The sequence below is a fragment of the Manis pentadactyla genome, chromosome 3, assembly GCF_030020395.1.
Source record: "Manis pentadactyla isolate mManPen7 chromosome 3, mManPen7.hap1, whole genome shotgun sequence".
Taxonomy (NCBI): Eukaryota; Metazoa; Chordata; class Mammalia; order Pholidota; family Manidae; genus Manis; species Manis pentadactyla.
In genome coordinates this window covers 122,930,200-122,955,637 of record NC_080021.1, presented here as the reverse complement: position 1 = coordinate 122,955,637, position 25,438 = coordinate 122,930,200, and the positions used below count along the sequence as shown (strand labels likewise).

Here is a 25,438-nt window from a genome sequence, read left to right as displayed (position 1 = left end):
TGACATTGTAACTGTCATCTGAAGTGATACTAAGATGAACTGTAAACAGAAGGTGATGTCTGTTCTCCTGTCATCCTGCTTTCCTAGCTTCCTCTAGTAGAGGCTCTCATAGAGCTGAGAATATCATCAGTAGTAAAGGGATCTGAAAATTATAGTTTATATAAATGTATGTATACATATGTATACTATTTAATTAAAACATATTTCATATAGTAGCTTCAGTGTCATTTCTATTGGTGTTTAGGATTTTATATTAATATTAATGGTAAATCATTAATATTTGTTAATTATTAATAGCATTATCTATGTATCAGATACTCTGCATGTATTATCTCATTTATTTGTAACAAAAATTCTGTAGACTATTGTTTACCCATTTAATATGTGTGCAAACTGAAGCTCACTAACACGCCCAAGGATTCACACTCTTGCAGAAGAAGGCTGATATAAGCACCAAACAATTAGCCCCATGGCCACTTGACAGTAAGGGAATAGCTTGTTTGAGGCTGCATATTCTTGTCACTCCTTTGATATGTAATATTAGACTATTGCTTAAGAAATGATGGCAAATAAATACAGTTTTTCAAGTAGTAACACAGTAGTAGGCATTTAACAAAGGTTCATGTAACTGCATACTAATTCTGACTTTTCTTATGTAAGGCCTTGGAACATTTTAGGGCACTCTATGGTCAAGCTATGAATATTGTATTTAAGCAGTTTCTCCTGTCATTTTTATTTTCCATAATTTATCTGTTTACTTATAAAGATAGAATCATTCTCTCATGAGCCATCCAGGAAAATCATTTTGGAGATCATTATGATTGATTTTTATTATTATATTTTTTGACTAGAGATTAGGCATGTGTCAACAAGGACAAAGGAGAAAATATTAAAAGGTAAAAACAAATTTCCAAGTGCCACACTATTACTGCATCTAGAAACATACATATTTTTAGGACCATGAGTATTTGTATAGAATTGAAGTTGAGAATCTCAGAGAAGAATAGGAAAATGGATGAGAATTACATTTTACTGGATTATTACTATCTGGCAAGTGTTCTAAATATGTGTATTCAATTAATCATCAAAGTAAGCCTTTGAGAAAAATATATCACTTTACTTTTGATAGGTGAGAAAACTGAGGTTCCACGTGGTGGTGTGGGTTCTTCTGGCAAAGCTAGAGCCAGTCTGACCCCCTGGCAATATGTTTTCCTCAAAATTAAGGAGGGTTCTAACTATTCAACTGGTACAGGGTTCTCTCTCATTCACTGATTGAACGTAATTTTAAGAACTTAAGATATTTGCTACGTACTCTGCTAGCAACTCGAAATGCTGAAAGAAATACAACAGTGGCCCCAACAAAGGAGGACTCTGGGAGCCAGAGAACAGAGATCAGCCATGCAATCAGACAGGTGCATCCCAGGAAGATAATTACTGACAAGAGGATGCCCCAAGTCCTGTAAGGGAGGACAAGGAGGTTCAGCTTTGCTTTGTGTTTGGGAAGGCTTTCTTGAGAAGGTGGTAGGGATTTAAGCATGGCAGAGCTGTCGGTAGGAGCAGAAGGTTTCTCATCCAGCAGGTTCCTGAAGGCAGCCACAAGTGCCGACAACATTCCTCTGTACCAGACCCTTTTAAGTCTTGCAGGAGTCCCCACATGGGAATAATGCTAATTTAGAGTAATGTATTTGATCTTCAGAACATCATATCCCCCTTGGAGATTTCACCATTATCATTATCCCTGGTAATATCAAAGATTTTGGAGAAATATGAAATATAGCTTATGTTTCCTCTCTCACTCCTGACCTGATACAAAACCCTATTAATAAAACTCCCTTTGCCCTCATTCTTTTTTCAACACTCAAAATATTAAAATGTAGATATGCACTGATATAAAAAACATATAGTGCAGTTTCCAATTACATGATGAATAAGAAAATAGAAAAATTTACAAATGTCTTTTTAAGTGTTTTAGGATATCCTAGGATAAGCTACTTTATAACTTAATAACTGTATGTTATTTCATCTCATATATGTTTCCAAATAAGATCCACCTTTTTACAGCCAAACTCATATTAGAACAAAACTAAATTCAACATCTTTTCTTCTTTGTACTCCAGGACTTGGTCTTTTTGTATCAACATTTATTCAAGCCGTAAAAATGGAGGAAAGATACCTTCTTCAATTGTACCCAATGGATCACCTTGTCCAAGCAATTGTATTTCTTCCTCTACATTTCCAGAAAAATTCCCATCATTTGAATCTTCATCATTTATTCTATATTTACTCACTAATGGGTCATTATGATTGATCCTACCTATGCATACTTAGCTCAAATCTTCATCATTTCTCATCTGAATTTTTATAATCTCTCATCCATTGGGCTCCATGTTTAGACCCCCCTTGTTACCAATGCAAATCTAATCCCATCATTTATCTACTAAGCCAGTCATATATATGGCTCTTCTTTATGAAATTAATTCTATGCGATTTAGCACAATATGCAAAGTTCCTGATAATCTATCCTATTTCTTTGCCATCCATGATCCCACCCTTTACATTTTCCATCCATGAACATCACCTCCAGGTTTCCAAACTCTAACTTATACTGAATTTCCCCATATATCAAGAAGTGCTCTCCTCTTATGTCTTTGTCTTTTCCTTTGACCTACTGTTTCTCCCATTGGAATTCTTTTCCCATTCCTCAGTTGATCAGTACTGCAAATGTTACCTTCAGTAGTTTCTCCTCTGGTCAAACCATCTACTTCCCCTGTTCAAGTCATGTATGTCTTGTTCTTTGTTTGAGGTTTCTGGCCCATATTTGTTTATGTGAGTCCTGCTTAACTTTTCCCCAACAGCTCAGTATTTTAAGCAGGGTCACATTAATAATAATTCCTACTATTTTTTATTCCCAACGTTTATTTCAGGAACTCCACCCAATTGCTGATCTCTTATCATTCTGGTTGTCCTCAGTTATGTCACATCTTCCTTGGCAAATGAGGTCCTTCAGCTAAAATATACTTAAAAATAAAAAACTCCTATGACCTGTATGATTTATTGAGGATGATAGCAGAGGCAAGACTATTTTCAAATCCTCCTTCTCCCTTTACACAGCTGGGTCCACTGTTGTTTTCCATTCCAGCTAAGGACCACCTCAGTTTTGTAAACATTTACTCCAGTGGTCAGCATATAAACACATTCAGGAGAGCTTAACATTCAGCGCTGCAACTAGATGAGGATTTAGGTTTCTTAGCTTGAATGTCCAGATTGTTCATTGCTCCCAAGAACTCCCTTGCTTTATAGTTAAACTTTAGATGCATTATACCCAGGAAAATCTCCATGCCCACAGTCACTAAACATCACTGCACACCATCTGTGGGTTCACAAGTTGCAGGTCTTTTCCTGGTTTAGGCTTCTGAGGTACAAGAATAAACCAGATAAATGCTTGCTTAAAGATAAATCATGGAGATATCAATTTTTTTTGGAGCAAACAGTGCTATGTAACCACATCAATAAAATTAGCCTCACTCTTCTGATTTCTCACCTATAGCCAGCTTGGCTGATTCCCCAGGCTTGATCCTCCCCTGTCTCCCCTTCTCAGAAATATATACCCAAATTTATGGCATCTCCCATTAATGTCAGGATATCCCAACTTTGGGATCATTCAACCTCTACTTCCATCATCCCAAACTGAGCCCATTGTCTTGTTATCAGCTGATATTGACCATTAACAACCTTCCTTCAATTTTCACTCTCAGCCTTCTGTCTGTTCTACTTTAAAATAAACTTGGAGACAGGAAAGTATTGCAAAGGAAGTACTAAGTAGATTATATTATTAGTGGCAGACATAGTTTGCAGTTGTAAAAAAATAGATGGCTTATAGATGATCTGTCCTGGTCTCAACTCATTACAACCAAAACTCTCTCCTCTCTTTTGGAAACTGCCTAGATATTATGAAAAGCAGTGTGAGTGGTGGGAAGAGTGAGGAACCAATATATTATCAAAATTAACTGTAGTTTATTTTATTACTTTATTTAGTTTATATTATAAAACTATTAATTTAGTTTTAGCATTATGGTTCATATGTAAGGGTACATATTCATTTCATTAAAAAGAAGTCCTTTAGTATACCATGTAATTAAGAATCCTGCAAGTATAAATACAGTTTAGAAATTATTACTTTCTAATACAGTCCAGTAAAGTTTTGGTTGTAATGATTTAAGATTGGTACAGATGATCTATAAGCTATCCATTCTTTCATAATGACAGACTATATCATTTGAAGTAGTTTTCCTTTGAAGTACTTTCCTATCTCCAAGTTTATTGTAATTTGGAACATAGGCAGAAGGCTGAATGAAAAATTAAAGGAAGATTTTTAATGGCCCATATCAGCCAATAACAAGAAGACAATGGGTTCAGTTTGCATGGAAACACAGATTGAAAGGTCCCCAAAAGTTTGAACATCCCAGAGTTAACAGGACATGCCATGAATTTGGGTATAAGATTATATATATATTCATATTACCATCTGTAATGCTCCATGTTTGTAGCTTAGGAAAATTAGCACTAGATCCAAAATACATGTGGAGAATTAATTCTACTTTCAAAGAAATCTCTTAAATTGTATCACCCACCATTACCCCAGATCACTTCCCTTCAAAGTCATCAAGTGAACTGTCAGATACTGGTACATCTCACTGGCCTCAGGAGAGTTTGAAATGTCACTGAACACACCAGCTACCTTCTAGAAGAGCACGTTTTGAACTGCTTTCTTTCTTTTAGATGACTTGTAGACATAAATTGACAGCAAAAGACAAACCATTTGTCCTAATACTAAATATTCTAGTTAGAACAGTTTTCTTTTTCTTGAACTAGTTTCCAGACAGAGACTTTTGCTTTAATAGTGGACTGCAGCATCTAACACAGAGCCAGAAAAAATATTTCATAGAGTTATTGCCATCACTACTTGGCTCTCTTGTCAGCTATGCATTTAAAGTATGGGGATTTTATATTTGTCAACTTTCCAGTCTTTCTCTATGTATCCAGTTGTGCTTGGTAGGTTGTGGGAGAAGCTTGCCAGTATATAGGATTTCCATGATACATTCCATGCCTAACAGTTACATCAAATTAAAAACAGCTATTGAATAGCTTATGAAACATCTGATAAGGTACAAATAGGTTAATTTTATTTTACTAACATAGGATCTTTAATCCAGTTTCCAAGGCTACTTGTGTACTAAACATATATTTTAGGCTTACTAGAGATAGGTAAAAAAGAGAATCTCAAATTTTGACTCTTGTGCATCAAACCAAGGCTATTTGAATTTTCCCACGACTTTATATATTATGGGACACAGAAACACGATTATGTTGGAAGGTCACAATTTGATTGTGTCCCAGACTTAATGAAGGCTCAGTTGTTATATTATGGGACACAGAAACACGATTATGGTGGAAGGTCACAATTTGATTGTGTCCCAGACTTAATGAAGGCTCAGTCACTGCCTTTCAAAATGTTACTGGAGCAGAGAATGCAGAAAAGGGTTCTCTTTTGCTAATTTTTCTCTGTACATCAAGTGGAAATTTGTCACACATGTCACACCCATCAATCAACTGATTGCTTATTTTAGGATCATTTCAAGATCAGTGCTCAAAATTGTTGATGATCAAGAAAAAAAGTGAGGTTTTCCTCAGTGAGCTCAAAATCTAAGCAGAGATGAAAACCAGGTTTTGAAAATGAATAAGCGGTGGAAGCTAAAGACTACATTAGGTGGAAGGATGTTGGTCAGTAAAAATTTTAGAATGTAGGTGATCAGAGAAGTAATAGATCAAGGGAAGATTTCCTGAACAAGCTAGAAATTAGAACGAGCTATGAGGACCAAATGAAAGGAGAGTTCTTTCAATGGGGACACAGTAGGCGATTCCTATTCTTATAGTCAAGTCAAACAGGCTCTTAAAACCTCTCAAGACCTTGATAGCTCCCTTGTGTCAGTTCAAGGCACCGTGCTGGATATTCAGCTGTGAGAGGAGTGAGCTCTCATTATACTTCCTATATGAATATGTGTCTTCTAGTTTTAATAATGGAAATAAAAGTATATGTGTTTATGATGTTCTGTCACACACACACATATATTTAGTTTTAAAAATATATACATTTTTCTTTTCTTTCTGTCATTTGCTTTTTAGATTTATTGCTTTTATTATTGTCTCAAGTTCTTTGATTAGAGAGGCCCCAGGCATAATCTGGTTACAGATGTGTTTTCCTTATCCATTGATATTTTTAGAAATTGGATATAATCCCTTAAGATAGAACATCCTCTCTACAGTTAGTAAATCCCCTAGTATTGTTTTATAGCAGCCACTCAGTCTGCTGAGAAAATCTATTCTCGTGCAACATGTGTCTTTAAATTCTATCAGGAATTAATTTTAAGGGTTTGAAAATATTATGGGTCTTTATCTAATTTTAGAATTAAAGTTGAAATATCATTTAGCAACCATTCCTCTAAAAAATGACTAAACAAAATTTTTTTATCCTAATCTCTACCTTTAGACTTTTTTTTGTTTTGAAAACCTGGGTTCTTTGCCCTAATATATTGGGGCATTTTTTACATAGAGTATATTTACACACAAAAACTGCACATTTTTTCCTATCCATGTTTAAATTTAGTCTATACTGTGTTTAAGAATTTAGTATCTGAGTTTCCCTTTCATGTATCATTTAATTTTATTTATCTCTTTGTTGATGTTAGTACTTATTTAAGCATATAATTGCTTCTGTTTCTGTTGCTCTTGTCACTTCTTAAGAATTGCCATCGTCAATACACTCTTTATCCATTGTCCCCTTGTCTGTTGTATTTAAACGGGCCTTTTTCCCTTTTTCTCAGTTTCCTCTATCTTCTGGTAGAGTCTGTCATTTGCCCTCCCTGTCTCTGAGTCAGTTCTTTTGTTAATTTCCATTTACTGCTTCAAATAAAATGTTTGATTTTATTAACTTAGCTTTAGGTAACTTAAAATCTTTCCTCCAAACAGTTCTTTTGTATTTCCATTCTTTTTCTGCTTTCTCATCATATTCTTTCCATGTTTTAGCTCATATTTTATCTACTGCTTCATAGACTATATGTATAGTATAGTTAAGTTTTATTGTGGGCAAAAAATATGCTTTTTTCTGCCTCTCAAGCGTGCTATTTATCTCTTTCTTGTGGGGTGGCAAAAATATTTTGCAGGCTCAGGTTTGGTTTTGTTTCTAGGTTCCAAAGACTTTATTCTTCATCTGAGGGTGCTCTATTATGGTTTGTTTTGTTCTACAGAAGAGGACAGTGCATTCTTCTTGATTTCTCCAATAATAATAGAATTCTCCTCATATATACTAAACCAGAAAGGTGGTAGATAGATCAATTATGAGTAAGAAAAATAAAATATTTTATTTGACCATCATTTTTCCTTTTCTAATGCTTTCCCTTTCTTTATGTAGGTCTGAGTTACTGACCTATATCATTTTCTTTTCTTTTTTGAAGAATTTATTTGACCATTTCTTGCAAAGTTGATCTATTGGTGACAAATTTTCTCATTTTTTTTTCCTGAAGACATTTTTATTTATGCTTTTCTTTTGAAGGATAATTTCACTGGATATAGAATTTTAGGTTGTTGGGTTTTTTCTTTCAACACTTTAAATATTTCAGTCCACTGTCTCCTTGCTTGCATATGGAAGAGAACTCCAAGTAATTCTTATCTATACTCCTCTATAAGTAAAGTGTGCCTGTGTTGTTTTTTACTCTAGTCTCTTTTGAAATTTTGTCTTTTTTTCTGCAGTTCAAATCTGGTATGCCCAGTTATAGTTTTTTTTATTTTAGCATTTATCCTATTTGATGTTTTCTGAGCTTCCCAGATTTGTGCTTTAGTGTCTATCATTAGTTTTGGGAAATTTTCAGTCTTTATTGCTTCAGATACTTCTGTGCCTTTCTCCCTTCTCCTTGTGGTATACAATTATGCACATGTTAAATGTTTTATAGTTCTCCCACATTTCTTGGATATTCTGGGGATTTCTAGAGTCTTTTGTCTCTTTGTTTTGAAGTTCCTATTGACATATCCTCCAGTTCACGGTTTTTTTTTCAGGTCTGTCCAGTCTACTAATGAGCCCATCAAAGGCATTCTTTGATTCTGTTACAGTGTTTTTGATTTCTTGTATTTCCTTTTGATTTGTTCTTAGAATTTCCATCTGTCTGCTTATGTTACCCATCTGTTCTTTCATGTTGTCCATTTTTTTCCATTACAGCCCTTAACACGTTCATCATAGTTGCTTTAAATTTCTTGTCTGATAATTCCAGTATCTCTGCCATATCTGTGTCAGGATCTGATGTGTGTTCTATCTCTTCAAACTGAGTTTTTGTCTTTTACCATGCTTTGAAGTGTTTTGAAAGCTATGTATGATGACCTTGGTAAAAGGATCTGAGGTAAACAGGCCTTTAATGCTACATTTTATGATTATCTGACAAGGAGTTTGGCTGTGTTTGCTGTGGCTATGCTGTAGGTGACAGGCTAAAATTTCCTCTGATGTCCTTATTTTTATCTCCCCTGTTGTCTTTGGGGTTCCCTAGAGACTCATTCTTGAATAAAATTATATGTGCCATTCTTCTAGTTAGTGTATTCTCCTGTTATTACACAGTAGCCCTACAGATGTGGTGGTAAGAAGAGGGGAGAGAAGCAGGATACACTCCTATGATTAGTTTCAGTCTTTCAGTGAGTCTGTATCCTTGGGCTGTGAGCTTCTCAGGTGCTTGCCAGTTCCCCACCACCTGCTTAGTGGAGGCTGAAAGGCTGTAGGGGCTGGAGTTGGCTATTTCCCTTCCCCCATGTGGAAGGCTACTAGGGAAGGAAATGGGTATTTTTCTTCCCTCATATACATGGCTGGAGCAGGCTGTGGGTGGGTATCCCCTTTCCCTCAGGTTGGTGAGGCTTGGATAAAATCTCAGCTATTTAGACTTGTAAATTTTTTTTCTTTTGAAGTCAGGCCTTGTTAAGACCAGAATTCTCTGGGAGTATTTCAGATTGATCATTTTTTCCCTCCCTAGGCAGCAAGCAGGAAGGGATTTTTCTCTGATCTTCACTGTGAGAACCTGGTGGCAATCCTGGAGGTAAAAGTGGGGCGGCCCCCGTATGACAAGGAAACCCCCTCACCTTAGAGTTTCAAACTTTCAGACTTGTCCAAATTCAGTCCCCAGCAATTTTCTAAGTACAATTCAGAATTTCCTAGCCAGGCACTGATTCCTGTGGAGATGTCTGCTCTCATTAGATATGATTCTCTGTATCTACCTTTCTGTCTCTCCAATATTTGAGGTAACAGTTTGACCTGTGACTTCAGTTAAAAACCACATCTAGGGCAACCATCTCACTGGAGACATTTTTGTTTACTGGTATTCTTTTGCATGTCCTTTAGCATCCTAAGCCATCTATTTCTGAATAAGATTTAATCTCAGCCAATTTAATGATAAGTTGGGTACTCCCTCTGTATTCCTTTGGTCAATACTTTCAATTACAGTCTTCGTTTGGTATTCTTTCAGGATTTCTTCTAATTATTTTCTGTAACTCTGTACCACTTTCTTGGTACAGAGTTATAGAAAATTTGTAATTTTAGGGATTTTAGAAAATGTAGGGATTTATAAATCAACCTTCATATTTCCTCAATATCACTACTCTAGAGCTCATCAAAACGATTTCACTTTGTTCCATTTAGTTAACACCATTTTTGAATTTTCATTGCTAAGGAAGTCCATCTTATCAAACCAGACTGGAAATATCTATATATGTATATCTCTATATGCAAGCATATGATGTATTTATTCATACACATATGCATATGTATTTCCATAAATTTTAGTTGTATAATGGAAAGGAGAGTATATGGCAAGGTAAATACCTGTGCTCAAGTCAGCATCTTTTCTTGGTGTCCTCTAAGTATTTTGCACAGTATTAAGTAGATGAACAGCAGTCCACAGAATACCCTGAGAAGATTAGTCATCCAGAACAGGATCTCCCAGTATGGCAGCATTTACTGGAGGATGGCCTAGTCCCACTGGGCCATGCCTCAGGGAAAAATCACAGAATGAAGAACATTTTTTTGAGTTAAGACAACCCTGCCAAGATATAGGACAAAAGACAATTTTACTCACTTAGTCATCTCAGGGCACTCATCCGCAGCACAATATGGTGCACCTACTTGGTAAAAATAATTATGGTAAAAGTTGGCATGAGAGAGGGGTTTGTTAGATCAGTTGTGTGCTTTTTTTAATGGATCAGAGGAAAATAGGTTTAAATAATAACTTGCATACAAAAGAAGAAAAGATAATGTTTATTTGGGGTGTGCTGGTTACCAGCATACTCAAACTCAAGAATAAAGAAAGAATTGCATGATCAGGAGATAAGCCTGCAATCACTTTTATTACCATAATCTCTCAAGAGGCTCAAAACTAACATAACAGGTTGCAAACAGATTCTTGTCATCTGGTGTGAACACAGACCCATCATCATAAGTGGTATAACATGTTTTCAAACAGGTTGGAGTAATGCTTAACAGACATTCGTTAGCAGCTCAACTTCCTAAACACTGAAAAAAAGACAATTACGGGCAAGACTGGCAGTTAAACACTTGAGTCCATGTTATATTTATTGGACAATTCCTGACAGTGTTAGCTATGCACATTTGGTTGATTACATAAGTAGTTGCTGCTAGTCTGATTATAACCAGATTTGGTGTTTTTAAGGCTTTATTAAATATAGTCATCTGGTCTGGCTGAGCAATAGGTGGGGGCATATGGTTCCAATGCTTACTGAACTACCAAGTGAAAGGAACTTATGGGTTCAATTTTATGTGAGATACATATTCTTAGTTGCTGTTTGAATTAAGTACTTAACACAAGGGATTTGCTGGCAATATAAAACACATTAGTCTGAGAAAAAGTTCCGTACACTACTTATATCTCTAACTATGGGACTAGTTAGAAGTAGCACTAGATAACTTGTTAAAAAACTTCTTTAAATCTTGTAGCTCAGCAAAATATTTGACAAGCTTTTGATAAAACTAGAGATACTTAATTTTCATCTAGACCTCTGGGAACAAGATGATCCATCTAGAAATTAATCCATTCATTTATATATTGTTTTGAGTTCTTATTTTTCCCCTCATTTTTTTAAATTTTCCTTTTTTATTCTGCAGATTATTCTGATGCAAAACCAACATTGAGAACCTCTTCCATAAGTATCTTCTAACTCCTAAATGGATTAGTGCCCAACTGGGCATTTGTGTCCATCAGAGTCTCCTAGCCATATGGTTTATCTCAAGAAAATAAGTGCTAAACTTAGGAAGAACCTAGAGCAACTACCCAAGGTAAACATGATGACAAAGAACAACAATGAAAACTTCAGTAGGAAAATGGATATGGGTAATGTAAGGCAATTTCAACATCTTAAATGTCCAAAGTGGTTATGATTAAAAAAACTAGGACTGAAGTATATTTTACAGTATTGACGTTAGGATCTGATGCAGTCCAGTTAATTAATCAAGATCATCAATTTATGCAAGATAAGGGAAGTCCATGGGAAGTATACAACCCAAGTATAGATCTGGAAAGTCTTCAAGAAAATAGGACAGGTTCTAATCAAAGGGCTGGTCGACCTCAACCTGGCTTGACGTCTCTGAAGGGTTGATAGTAAGTCTCCATTAGAGTTTTCCTACATTAAAAGCATTGTAGATGGGAAACTATGTGTGTAGGGGTGAGGAAGAGGAAGCATTAGATTTGGGAAAACATTTTCTAAATTAGTTCTAAAATTCCAGAGGGAGGACCTTAATTAGGTTTTGGTGTTTCAGCCCTAGAGCAAGAAAGTTTCTAAACTCTATTATTTAACACAACAATTTATTTCTTCATCATGAAGTCTAGCTGAATATTTTCCATTTATCTCCCCTCATCTGGAATCCTCACTTGCTTGTCCTTGTTCAGAGCCTTATTATCTCCAGTCTGAATTATAACTCCAGCTTTCTCACTGGGTCTACTTTGTCTATTCTCTTCCTCTTGAAGCCCAGTTCACTAGATGCAAATATGAGATATGGCTTGAAACTTTCAGCTTCTTTCTGTCTACCTACAGGGCAGATATCTTCTTCAATGTGTTCCTGGTCATTACCATCTCACTGCTTTTTTTGTTTATTGTTTTTTTATTAAGGTGTCATTGATATACACTCTTACAAAGGTTTCAAATGAAAAACATTGTAGTTACTACGTTCACCCATATTATCAAGTCCTTCCCATACCCCATTGAAGTCACTGTCCATCAGTGTAGTAAGATACCACAAAATCACTACCTGTCTTCTGTGTGCTACACTGTCTTCCTGTGAACCCAAACGCACCATGTGTACCAATCATAATACTGCTCAATCCCCTTCTCTCTCCCTCCCCAACCACCCTCCCCCACACATCCCCTTTGGTAATGGCTAGTCCCTTCTTCGAGTCTGTGAGTCTGTTGTTGTTTATTTCCTTCAGTTTTGTTTCATTGTTATATTCTGCAAATGAGGGAAATCATATGGTACTTGTCTTTCTCTGCCTAGCATATTTCACTGAACATAATACCCTATAGCTCCATCCATGTTGTTGAAAATGGAAGGATTTGTTTTCTTCTCATGTCTGAATAGTATTGCATTGTGTATATGTACCACATCTTCTTTATCCATTCCTATACTGATGGACACTTAGGTTGCTTCCATATCTTGGCTATTGTAAATAGTGCTGCAGTAAATATAGGGGTGCATATGTCTTTTTGAATCTGAGATCTTGCTTTCTTTGGGTAAATTCCTAGGAGTGGAATTTCCAGGTCAAATGGTATTTCTATTTATAGTGTTTTGAGGAGCCTCCATATTGCTTTCCACAATGGTTGAACTAATTTACATTCCCACCAACAGTGTAGGAGGATTCCCTTTTCTCCAGTTCCTTGCCACCATTTGTTGTTCCTAGACTTTTCGATGTTGGCCATCCTAACTGGTGTGAGGTGTTATTTCATTCTGGTTTTAATTTGCATCTCCCTGATAATTAACAATGTGGAGCATCTTCTTATGTGCCTCTTGGCCATATAAGTTTCTTCTTTGGAGAGGTGTCTGGTCAGACCCTCCATTGGTATTTTAATCAGGGTATTTGTTTATTGGGTGTTGATGTGTGTGAATTATTTATATATTTTGGATGTAAACCCCTTGTCAGATAACTCATTTACAAATATATTCTCCCATACTGTAGGATGCCTTTTTGTTCTATTGATGGTGTCCTTTGCTGTACAGAATCTTTTTAGTCTGATGTAGTCTCACTTGTTCATTTTTACTTTTGCTCCCTTGCCTGAGGAGATGCGTTCAGGAAAAAGTTGCTCATATTTATATTTGAAAGAATTTTGCCTATGTTTTCTTCCAATAGTTTTATGGTTTCATGACTTACATTCAGGTCTTCGATGCATTTTGAGTTTACTTTTGTGTATGAAGTTAGACAATAATCCTGATTCATTCTCTTACATGTAGCTGTCCAGTTTTGCCAACACTAGTTGTTGAAGAGGGTGTTATTTCCCCATTGTATATCCAGGGCTCCTTTATCATCTATTAATTGACCATATATGCTTGGGTTTATATCTGAGCTCTCTATTCTTTTTTTTTTTTTATTGAAGGGTAGTTGACACACAGTATTACATTACATTAGTTTCAGGTGTACAACACAGTGATTCAACATTTATATACATGATAATTCTAGGTACCAGCTATCACCATACCAAGTTGCTACAATATTTTGACTATATTCCTTATGCTATACATTACATCCCGGTTACTTGTTTATTTTACAATTGGAAGTGTGTTTATATATATATATATATATATATATATATATTTGTGTGTGTGAGGGCATCTCTCATATTTATTGATCAAATAGTTGTTAACAACAATAAATTTCTGTATAGGGGGGTCAATACTCAATGCACAATCATTAATCCACCCCAAGCCTAATTTTCGTCCGTCTCCAATCTTCTGATGCATAATGAACAAATTCTTACATGGAGTACAAATTCTTACATAGTGAATAAGTTACATGGTGAACAGTGCAAGGGCAGTCATCACAGAAGCTTTCGGTTTTGTTCATGCATTATGAACTATAAACAGTTCAAATATGAATATTCATTTGATTTTTAAACTTGATTTATATGTGGATACCACATTTCTCTATTATTATTATTTTTAATAAAATGCTGAGGTGGTAGGTAGATACGAGATAAAGGTAGAAAAGAGAGTTTAGTGTTGTAAGAGAGCAAATGTAGATGATCAGGTGTGTGCCTGTAGACTATGTGTTAATCTGAGCTAGACAAGGGCAATAAACATCCATGTATGCAGAAGATTTCTCTCAGAACATGAGGGGGTGAGCTCTCTATTCTTTTCCATTGATCTATGGGTCTGTTCTTGTGCTAGTGCCAAATTGTCTTGACTACTAAGGCTTTGTAGTAGAGCTTGAGGTTGGGAAGCATAATCCCCCCAGCTTTATTCTTCCTTCTCAGGATTGTTTGGCTATTTGGAGTCTTTTGTGGTTCCATATGAATTTCAGAACTATTTGTTCTAGTTTGTTGAAGAATGCTGTTGGTATTTTGATAGGGATTGCATTGAATCTATAGATACCTTTAGACAGGATGGCCATTTTGACAATATTAATTATTTGTATCCATGAGCACAGGATGTATTTCCATTTATTGGTATCTTATTTAATTTCTCTCAGTGTCTTGTTTTCAGAATATAGGTCTTTCGTGTCCTTGGTTAGGTTATTCCTAAGTATTTTATTCTTTTTGATGCAATTGTGAATGGAACTGTTTTCCTGATTTCTCTTTCTGTTAGTTCATCATTAGTAAATAGGAATGCAACATATTTCTGCGTATTCATTTTGTATCCTGCAACTTTACTGAATTCAGTTATTAGTTCTAGTTGTTTGGGGGGATTCTTTAGGGATTTTTTTTATGTACAATATCATGTCATCTGCAAACAGTGACAGTTTAACTGTTTCCTTACCAATCTGGATGCCTTTTATTTCTTTGTGTTGTCTGATCACCATGGCTTGGACCTCCAGTAGTAAGTTGAATAAAAGCAGGGAGAATGGGCATCCTTGTCTTGTTCCCTATCTTAAAGGAAAAGCTTTCAGCTTCTCATTGTGAAGTATGATGTTGGCTGTGGGTTTGTCATATATGGCCTTTATTAAGTTGAGGTACTTGCCCTCTAAACTCATTGTGTTGAGAGTTTTTATCAGGAATGGGTGTTGAATTTTTTTGAATGTTTTTTCAGTATCTATGGAGATGATCATGTGATTTTTGTCCTTCTTTTGTATATATGGTATGTAATGTTGATGGAGTTTCAAATATTGTACCATCCTTCTATACGTGGAATAATGCCTACTTGATCATTATGGTTGACCTTATTGATGCATTTTTGAATTTGAATTACTAATATTTTGTGGAGGATTTTTACATCTATGTTCATCAGGGATATTGTTCTGTAATTTCTTTTTTTGTGATTTTTTTGTTTGGTTTTGATATTAGAGTGATGCTGGCCTTATAGAATGAGTTTGAAAGTACTCCCTCCTTTTGGACTTTTTGGAAAACTTTAAGGAGGATGAGTATTAGATCTTCACTAAATGTTTGTTAAAATTTAGCTGTGAAACCATCTGGTACAGGAATTTTGTTCTTAGGTAGTTGTTTAATTACCAGTTCAATTTTGTTGCTGGTAATTGTTCTGTTCATATTTTCTGTTTCTTCCTGGGTCAGCCTTGGAAGATTGTACTTTTCTAGAAAGTTGTCCATTTCTTCTAGGTTATCCAGTTTGTTAGCATATAATTTTTCATACTATTCTCTAATAATTCTTTGTATTTCTATGGTGTCCATCATGATTTTTCCATTCTCATTTCTGATTCTGTTTATGTGTGTAAACTCTCTTCTTGATAAGTCTGGATAGGAGTGTATCTATTTTATTAATTTTCTCAAAGAACCAGCTCCTGCTTTCACTGATTCTTTGTATTGTTTTATTCTTCTCAATTTTATTTATTTCTGCTCTGACCTTTATTATGTCCCTCCTTCTCCTGACTTTGGGTCTCATTTGTTCTTCTTTTCCTAATTTCATTAACTGTGAGTTTAGACTGTTCATATGGAATTGTTCTTCTTTCCTGAAGTAAACCTGTATGGCAATATACTTCCCTCTTAGCACAGCCTTCGCTGCATCCCACAGATTTTTGCGGTGTTGAGTTATTGTTGTCATTTGTTTGCATATATTGCTCAATCTCTGTTTTTATTAGATCATTGATCCATTGATTATTTAGGAATGTTTTGTTAAGCCTCCATGTATTTGTGGGCTTTTTTCTTTTCTTCACATAATTTATTTCTAGTTTTATAACTTTGTGGTCTTAGAATCTGGTTGGTACAAATTCAGTCTTTTTGAATGTACTGAGGCTCTTTTTGTTGCCTAGTATATGATCTATTCTTGAAAATGTTCCATGTGCCCTTGAGAAGACAGTGTGTCTTGCTGCTTTTGGGTGGAGTGTCCTGTAGCTGTTAGGTCCATCGGTTCTAATGTGTTGTTCAGTGCCTCTGTCTCCTTACTTATTTTCTGTCTTGTTGATGTGTCCTTTGAAGTGAGTGATGTGTTGAAGTCTCCTGAAATGAATGTATTGCATTCTATTTCAACCTTTAATTCTTTCAGTATTTGTTTCACATATGTAGGTGATCCTGTGTTGGGTGGAAAGGTATTTGTAATGGTTATATCCTCTTGTTGGACTGACCCCTTTATCATTATGTAACATCATTCTTTGTCTCTTGTTACTTTCTTTGTTTTGAACTCTATTTTGTCTGATTCAAGTACTGCAACTCTGTCTTTTTTCTCCCTATTATGCATGAAATATCTTTTTCTTCCCCTTCACTTTTAGTCTGTTTATGTCTTTGGGTTTAACGTGAGTCTCCTGTAGGCAGCATAAAGACAGATCTTGTTTTTTTATCCATTCAGGGACTCTATGTCTTTTCATTGGTGCATTCAGACCATTTACATTTAGGGTGATTATTGATAAGTATGTACTTATTGCCATTCCAGGCTTTAAATTCGTGGTTACAAAATGTTCAACGGTAACTTCTTTTCTAACAGTCTAACTCAACTCTCTTAGTATGCTATTAGAAACAGAATCTAAAGGTCCTTTTTTTTAGCCTCCTTTTCCTTCCTCCTCCATTCTTTGTATATTAGGTATCATCTGTACTCTTTGTCTAGCCCTTGACTGATTTTGTGAGTCATTGATTTTATTTTGCATCTGCTGAGTAATTAATTGGTCTACTTTCTTTACTGTGGTTTTGTTTTCTCTAGTGACAGGTCTTTAGCCTTAGGAACACTTCCATCTATAGCAGTCCCTCCAAAATACACTGTAGAGATGGTTTTGGGAGGTAAATTCCCTGAGCTTTTGCTTATCTGGAAATTGTTTAATCCCTCCTTCAAATTTAAATGATAGTCTTGGCAGGTTCAGTATTCTTGGTTTGAGCCCTTCTGCTTCATTGTATTTAATATATCATGCCAATCCCTTCTGCTGTGTAAAGTTTCTTCTGAGAAGTCTGATGATAGCCTGATGGGTTTTCCTTTATATGTGATCTACTTTCTCTCTCTGGCTCCTTTTAATACTCTGTCCATGTCCTTGATCTTTTCCATTTTATTACTATATGTCTTGGTGTTGTCTTCCTTGGGTCCCTGGTGTTGGGAGATCTGTGGATCTCCATGGCCTGAGAGACTATCTCCTTCCCCAGATTGGGGAAATTCTCAGCAATTACCTCCTCAAAGGCACTTTCTATCTCTTTTTCTCTCTCTTCTTCTTCTGGTACCCCTATAATGCAAATATTGTTATGGTTGGGTTGGTCACACAGTTCTCTCAATATTCTTTCATTCCTAGAGACCCTTCTTACTCTCTGTGCCTCAGCTTCTTTGTATTCCTGTTCTCTAATTTTTATTTCATTTACTATTTCCTCTACTTCATCTATTGTGTTTTTATGTCCTTCCATTTTATGTTTTTCATTTCAGATACTGAATTCTTCAATATTTGTATCTCATTCCTGAATTCCTACCTGGGCAGAGTGCACCTGGACAATTTTGTCCACCTGTCCTTTCTCCTGAGGCACAAGGCCTATGCAGTCCTTGCCCCTTTAGCAGCCCTCTCACTGTTAGGAAGTCTCTCAGACTGCTCGCATTTCTTTTGTCCCAGATTGGCCGGTTGTGGATATGCCTTCTTGATTATTTTTCTGTAGCTCCATGAGCATGTTTATAATTTTTATTTTGAAATCTCTTTTAAGAAGATTGATGAGTTCAGTTTCACTTGGCCCTCTTTCTGGTGTTTATGGGATTTTGAGTTGAGCCAGGTTCCTTTGACGTTTCATATTTGTGGGTGACACTCTCTAGTAGCCAAAAGTTATACCCTCTATTGCTGTTCATCCCCTGGAGCAATGGTGGGGGTCACAGGTGAGTGACACTGGTGCCTTTCAGCAGGAAAGAGCTTTTTCCTGCTTCCTGGCTGCAGTGCCTGCCTCCAGTGCCAGGGTCAATGTGCTGAGCATGCTGGGAGAAGTCTCTGTGCTTTGCACTTGTAGCTGCTGTAGGTGGGACCTCCCTCTAGATGGCCTGGCATAATGGTGGGGCAGCTGTTTTGTAAGCTGGTGCCAGTGGGAAGAAGGTGCAGCAGGCTGCATATCACAGTGGGGGGCCTAGAGCCCACTAGCTGTTAGGAAGTCTCTCAGACTGCCCACCTTTCTTTTGTCCCAGAGCTGCCAGTTATGGATATGCATTTCCACAAGTGGCTGGAATCTCAATCTCTCCAAGTACTCAACCTGTCTTAGCTTTCCAACCCCACTAATCTCCAGAGCATGATGTAATGTAGGTTTGTGCTCCCAGAGAAGATCTCCTGGGCTGTGTGTTCAGGAGTTCTAGGCCAGCACCCCTTCCCCACTCTGTTTCTCTTCCTCCTCCTAGTGAGCTTAGGTGAGGGAAGGACTTTGGTACTTTACCCTTTTCCTTGAGGTCTACTCTTTTCCCCAGGTGTAGGCAGTCTGCTGCAGCCTTCTTTCCTGTTGGTCTTTCAGGATTAGATGTATTTGCTATATTTTCATATTATATGTGGTTTTGGGAGGAGGTTTCTGTCTCTTCTCTCACACCACCATTCCATCTGGCTGCTTTTTAGAATTCTCTTGCCTGTGCCCTGTTTAAAGTGCTCATTGCCAATCAGGAACATCCACTTGATTATTTCCTTTTATTAATCCATTTTGACATGGCAAGTGAAGGCTGAAAAAGATAATACCCCAAATTGGAATGGGGAAACCAAGGCCTCTGGGGATTAAGTCTAGTGCTGCCAGCTATAGATGGGTCAGCCCCTTCCTTGTGTCACAGCAGTAGGCCTTCCCAAGTCATCATGAACCCCTCATGGCCAGGGAGGCTCCTGCCCTTCAAGCCCATTTGGGTCATTTTTAATGACTAGTTGCAGCACCTCTAACTCAGCCCATTTTCTCTAAGAAGGTGAAGAAGGGATATTGTTAAATTCACCAAGTCTAGGGGGGATGAGCCTAGATGACTTTTGGGACTGATCCCCAACTTATAGATAAAACACTTTCATCAAACCAGCACTTCATGAAAGGTTAATTACTTACATTGAATCAATAGAAAATGCAAGATTCTTTGAGTTACTCGAGAAGAGATAAATCTCTATTGACACTGACTCAAAAAGACAACCCAAAAGAATTCTGATCCATGCAGGAGGAGACATTGGGTGTCAGCCATGCTGCCTCAGTACACAGTGATGATCCTCAGATTCAGGGACATGGAGTTGTTCATGGAAAGGTATAAAGAAATAGTCAATGAAAAAATTTTATGTTAATACCTTCTCTGTCTACTTTATATTTCATGTGTGCTAGTCTATTTTCCTAGTAGTCTTATTAAGCAAACTGAAATTGACTACTATATTGATCATCTTTTCTCCCCCATCACATTGCTCTAAATGTTTATATCATCATCTGATACCATTGAATAGCTCTTGCTGAATCAAAACTCAGAAGTAGAGACAAAATTATACTTTATTCATCTCTCAAATTCAGACACCTGAGGAAAACTTACAAAGTATACCAAAATTTGTACACTGGCTGATTACATATTTTGTTTCAAATAGGAAAACAAATTTCCATTCTGATTAGGTCATCCTTCCTTTCACCCTATCTGTGGAAAGAATAAGCTGTCTAGGAGACCCTAGTATGTATTTTGATTCACTAATTTTTTTCATATTGCATTAACAAATGGCAATCTGGTTGTATTCATTATTTTCTATATGTGTTAATCTGATCATACCCCAACCTCTACTGCAACCATCTTTCAGATTTCCTCTCAAATTCACTTACATTTTGAATAGTTGTAAGAGAATTTAGTAGTTTAATGAAGGTGAAAACTAAACTGACATGCTTTCTTTACTCTTAAGAGCTGCATTATTTGGATGTTATAGCCTTCCTATTATTTGAATACCAAAGTACAACATCTGTGTTACTTTCCAATGATGATTGTTTGTATATGTGCAGATTTCCCAATTTGATCCTCAAATGGATGTTATGAAAGTAGCAGAGCAGATGTCAGTCCTATTTTCCAGACATGCAAACCAAGACTTAGATGAGCTTGAAGGATTTGCCTGGATTCACTAAGTAGTGAAAAATCAGTCTTACAAGACCACGGTTAGGCCATCAAAGTACCCCTGTGTATTAGTAGGGCTTTCGGTTTACAAGTTCTAAGGAGGGCTTTTTAGGCAGGAGACATGAATTTGACATTTAATATGAATGAACTGGAGAAGTGTCACAGGACTCTGATGAGTGAAATTACACAATTTTACATTTTAAAAGGATCGTTCTGGCTGCTTTTGTGAGAATAGAATGCAGAGGGTGAAAAATGGGGACCTGTTAGCCGACCATTGCAATAACCTAGCTGAGTGATGAAGAGAGCTTGGACAAGGGAACTAAGCAGTAATGATGGTGAGAAGTGATCTGACTGAATATATTTTAAAGAAATAAGGATTCACTGATAATCATGGGTCATGAGATAAAAGAAGAGTAAAACATGACAGCATTTCATGTGTGAGATGCACAAAGTATATAGTTACAGTAAGTGAAATGGGGGATATTGCAGGTGGAAAACCTTTGGAAAGGCAGATTGGAATTTCAGGCTTAGACATGTGTTAGAAACATTTTTGGGCCTCTCAGTCAGCATGTTAAGTAGACAGCTGTCTATGTACAACCTAGAGTTCAGAGGAGAGGTCCACGTGGAAATACATATTTAAAAGTCATATTTGCTTTGATCTTTTCTCTCTGCAGAACTTTCTCTGCTCCTCAGTTCACAGAGGGACTATGTACCTCTTCCACTTAGGAGCAGCACAGACAGAGAGTACAATCATTTGGTCCCAATCCAAATTTACTGAAGAGAAAACCTGATTAGCCCAGTGTTCTTCAGGTCTATACCCTGACCTACTAGCTACAGGCAGGGAGTGATACTGTGAGGCCGACACATGGTCTAGCTCTGCAGGAGTGGTGGGTGGTTCCTGGACAAGACCACCCTGCGGGTGACCACAACACACAACTCAGAACTTTTCAGGCCAGAAAGCTTAATATATTTCTGAGTTATAAAAAACCTAAATGCAACCAACTTTGATGGATGGAAGGAAATATCTGTTAAAGGACTAGAACAAAGTACAGACTTGTATGTTAATCCTTGAATTACATTGTCAAGAAATGTAAGGAAAAAAAATTGTAGAGAAAATAATCCAATCAACTATCACTAATATTGGCACAGGGAAAATAGTATCCTAACAGGAGATACTTTGTTATATTCAAATTTTATAACCAAATTAATATTAAAATTTGATCTGGTGATAATATTGAGACACATTAATGTTCACTATTTTCCAATTTGATAGCTAAATAATGAGTCGCAATATTGTCACCAGATCATTAAATTCTCACTAAATTTTACTTAAAATTAACTTCCAGTATACTTATTAAAATAAATTTTAAAATTTCTTTCTTATTTTGTCTATGCCCTACACCCCCTTTTCTTGATTTTACTCATGATTCATGGAAAAGATGCATCTAATATTTATAAAAAATAAAATGATAAATCATTATGTGTACAGAATTAATTATTAAAATTCCTTATTTCCTTCTGTTAAAGGGCTGAATATTTATTCCATGTTAATGATGACCAAGGCTTATTTTTGATGTTAACCCAACAACTATTTTGTGGATCAAACCTTCAGTGGTTTGGAGAATTTTGTACCATAATTAATGAATAAAATCACCTGATGGTGTTGGTAATCATCAGAGATCTAGTTGGTTAATGATAAGATTTGTGTTAAAGTTGCTATAAAAAATGAGAGTGCACTTTATTAGGACAATATGTCATTAATACCTCCAATCCCCTTCCGAAAGTGGATATACAGATTTCTGTACAACATCTCTTTTACCATGTGGCCCCAACCATTTACCTGTTCTACAAGTGCACATTTGTTTGTCTCATCCAGATCTCTGAGGTGAGACCTAATAGGAAATATGTATTTTTAATAGGCTTCCCAAGGGGACTGCTTTGTACATTATAGTTCAGAAGTCATTTGCTGAAAGTCAATATACAGAATTTATTTACAAATTCAGTATAAGCCACAAAACAAAACAACAAAAACAAATGTGCCAAATGGTAAATGAGATGACAGGTTGCATTTCACAACCTTAAATGTTAGTGTGGAAAGAAGTGCAGGCATTACAATTGGAATGGGCAAGAAGCCAAGCTCATTAAAATTCTCCTGGCTCCCTGCCCAGTTTCCCATGACCTGGTCATATTTTAAGCAATCATCAATCAAGAATAAATATTTAGTGAGAGTGTGCAGCATGCTCAAGGTGTGGTGTGGTTTCTTCTGGTCCCTGGACATATGGGCATATGTTGTATTTGCATGATTGATTGTGCATAGATATCTCAGTATTTTGCCACCCTTTGGCAGGACGTGACCATCGCTACACCCAAACTGTCCTCAACAGGCTACTTATGAAAGAAAGAAAATTCCCAAACTAAATAAATGAGTCAGGTTTAGTTATTAGGCAAATCCAAATTGAATACAACTGAGGCTTCAAATGAGTTCTGTGATGAACACTGAGAGCCTGGGCTTTGAGAGCATTCTATGAGTACTTTATTCACATTGACAGAAAACATCTACTTGAAACTATATTTATTTTTTTAAAAATTACTCCATGGGCCAGTTGAAGTTTAAAAAGCAAAGCATTTGCAATCCAATGATCTGGGTTCAAGTTTGAATGAGTGGTTCTAATCAGTCATCTTTAAAATGTGGACAATTCTGGGTTCCTTACAGGACTGCTGGGACAGTGAGAAGCTAATGTGTTATTATGAGGACCAAATGGTGAAAGCATCTTGATGCTGTAAAAGCTGTACAAATATTATTTCAAAGAATCGACTATTCATTTCAGGTAAACCCATGACAAGACTTAAATATTAAAGCTTGTCACTTGCCCTGGAGTTTTGATAACATGCCCTGTGCAAACCATGGGAAGTCAGAAATTGGCGGGACTTTTGGCTCAACATGTAGGAATTGTCTGATGAGAAGCATAGGGATGAGATCCAGTTAGGGTAGAAAATACCCAGCAAACAACAGGCAAGTGTGATGCTAGGAATTTCTTGTGGAGTTTCACACCTTTGACTGCAATATGTCCGTGACCATTCATTACAGTGATTTCATCCATCATTCTTGGGGTATTCTCTTGGTTTCTCTACATTTATCTATAATTCACTACCAGTTACCACCCTGAGTGATTTACTGGCAGTCATTTATTTAATCTTCACAGCACCAATCTGAGAAACACTAAACTGGCCCTATTTTCATTAATGTGGAAAGTGAACTCCAGTTACAAGGAGTTGCTTGTCGACGGTTTCACATAAAGGAAAAGATGAAACTTAAATTTAAAATAAGACTGTCTTTACTCTAGAACTCATACTGCAAAGTACCTCATAATAATTCCTCCTAGGATTTTTAATTATTTTGAATGACATATTAAAAGACATGTTAATTATGCTCTTTGTTTACATTTTCACAAATGTCAAGTACTTTAAAAATTTTTATATTGAAATATTTTCAACGATTTAAATCAGATTCCTTATATATTGGGTTCTTAGCTCTAGAATTGTTTCTCAGAAATAATTCATTCTGCCCTTAGGGTAGTATAAATCGATGATGTATTTTGCATTTAATAATATTGACTTTTTAACCTTTAAGAAATTTTAATATGTCTGCATCTACTTCCAGGACCAAAGACTCCAGAGGCTACTCTTCCCTCTGTGTCTTATACTTGTCCCCCAAAATAGTATACAGGAGAGAAAATGTGGTGAGAAATCTGTTTCTCTGGAAAGTCAAGAGAAATGAGTGATCCAAGATGAGAAAAGGGACAGGCAGCGAAAAACAAGGAAGCAACTGGGTGAGTCCTGCTTGTCACAACATATAAACTCTGGTGTTAGTAGGCTAGAGGTAGTCCTGGCCTCCTAGCACTGGGAGTGCATGCCCAGCCTGCAGGGTCTCGGCCACTTCCTCACAGCCTTTTAGTGGGATGAACCAATACAATCCAGTGTGCTGCGAAAGAAATGATGCAGTCCTTCAAACAAACCAATATATTCTAAATATATTCTAACTATTCTTTCTACAATTGGACTGTTGACCTGAGTCCTGGTTCTGTCATTTAATTATTGAATTTTCTTAAAAAAATCTATTTAAAGTGTTTATACCTAAGCATCCTTATGAATGCAATAGGGGCTTATAATAATGCCTACGTCATTAGGTTATTGAGAAGAGCAATTGAGTTAATACCTGAAAAATGCATAAATGAACCAAAAGATGCTTGGCCCATAGTGAGTACTCAGTAATTTCTCTCTACTGTTTTTATTACCTATTTTTGTCTGTTCTAGAAAGATGAACCTGGCACAATACTTGGCACACAGATGATGCTCAGTAAATATCATTAAATTAAACAATATAGTTGAACTTTCTCCTGTGAAATTACTTAACTGTTTCATAAAAATATTACATTCCCTCTGCCATAAGAAATTTGTGTGGTTAAAAATAATTTGCATATAATCCTATCCTTATTGGGAACTGCTAGAAATGTTTTCTTTGTTAAACTCAAAGCTTAAACTAACTGTTACATGTTTTCAGAAAAATAGCATATCTGATGGTCACCAAGATATATGGATCTTTAGATGGCCAGTAAAAGAGCTCTGATAAGGAAAGATTTCAATCTGGTCTGTTTCCCTCTAAAAGAATTCCGAGCTACTTTCTGGACAAATTATTACTAACAGAGGTGCCTG

The 25,438-nt window shown here is 36.3% G+C and overlaps 1 long non-coding RNA gene across 2 annotated transcripts; it reads left to right on the top strand.

Moving 5' to 3' along the window:
• Positions 1-220: 220 nt before the first annotated feature.
• Positions 221-25,438, top strand: LOC130682937 (uncharacterized). 2 transcript variants are annotated; one of them, XR_008996404.1, is made up of 4 exons: positions 221-896; positions 11,207-11,377; positions 23,439-23,553; positions 24,387-25,438. It is a non-coding gene; the product is annotated as an uncharacterized LOC130682937 (long non-coding RNA). The 2 variants fall into 2 exon arrangements; XR_008996403.1 differs by lacking the exon at positions 221-896 and having other exon boundaries at positions 11,007-11,377.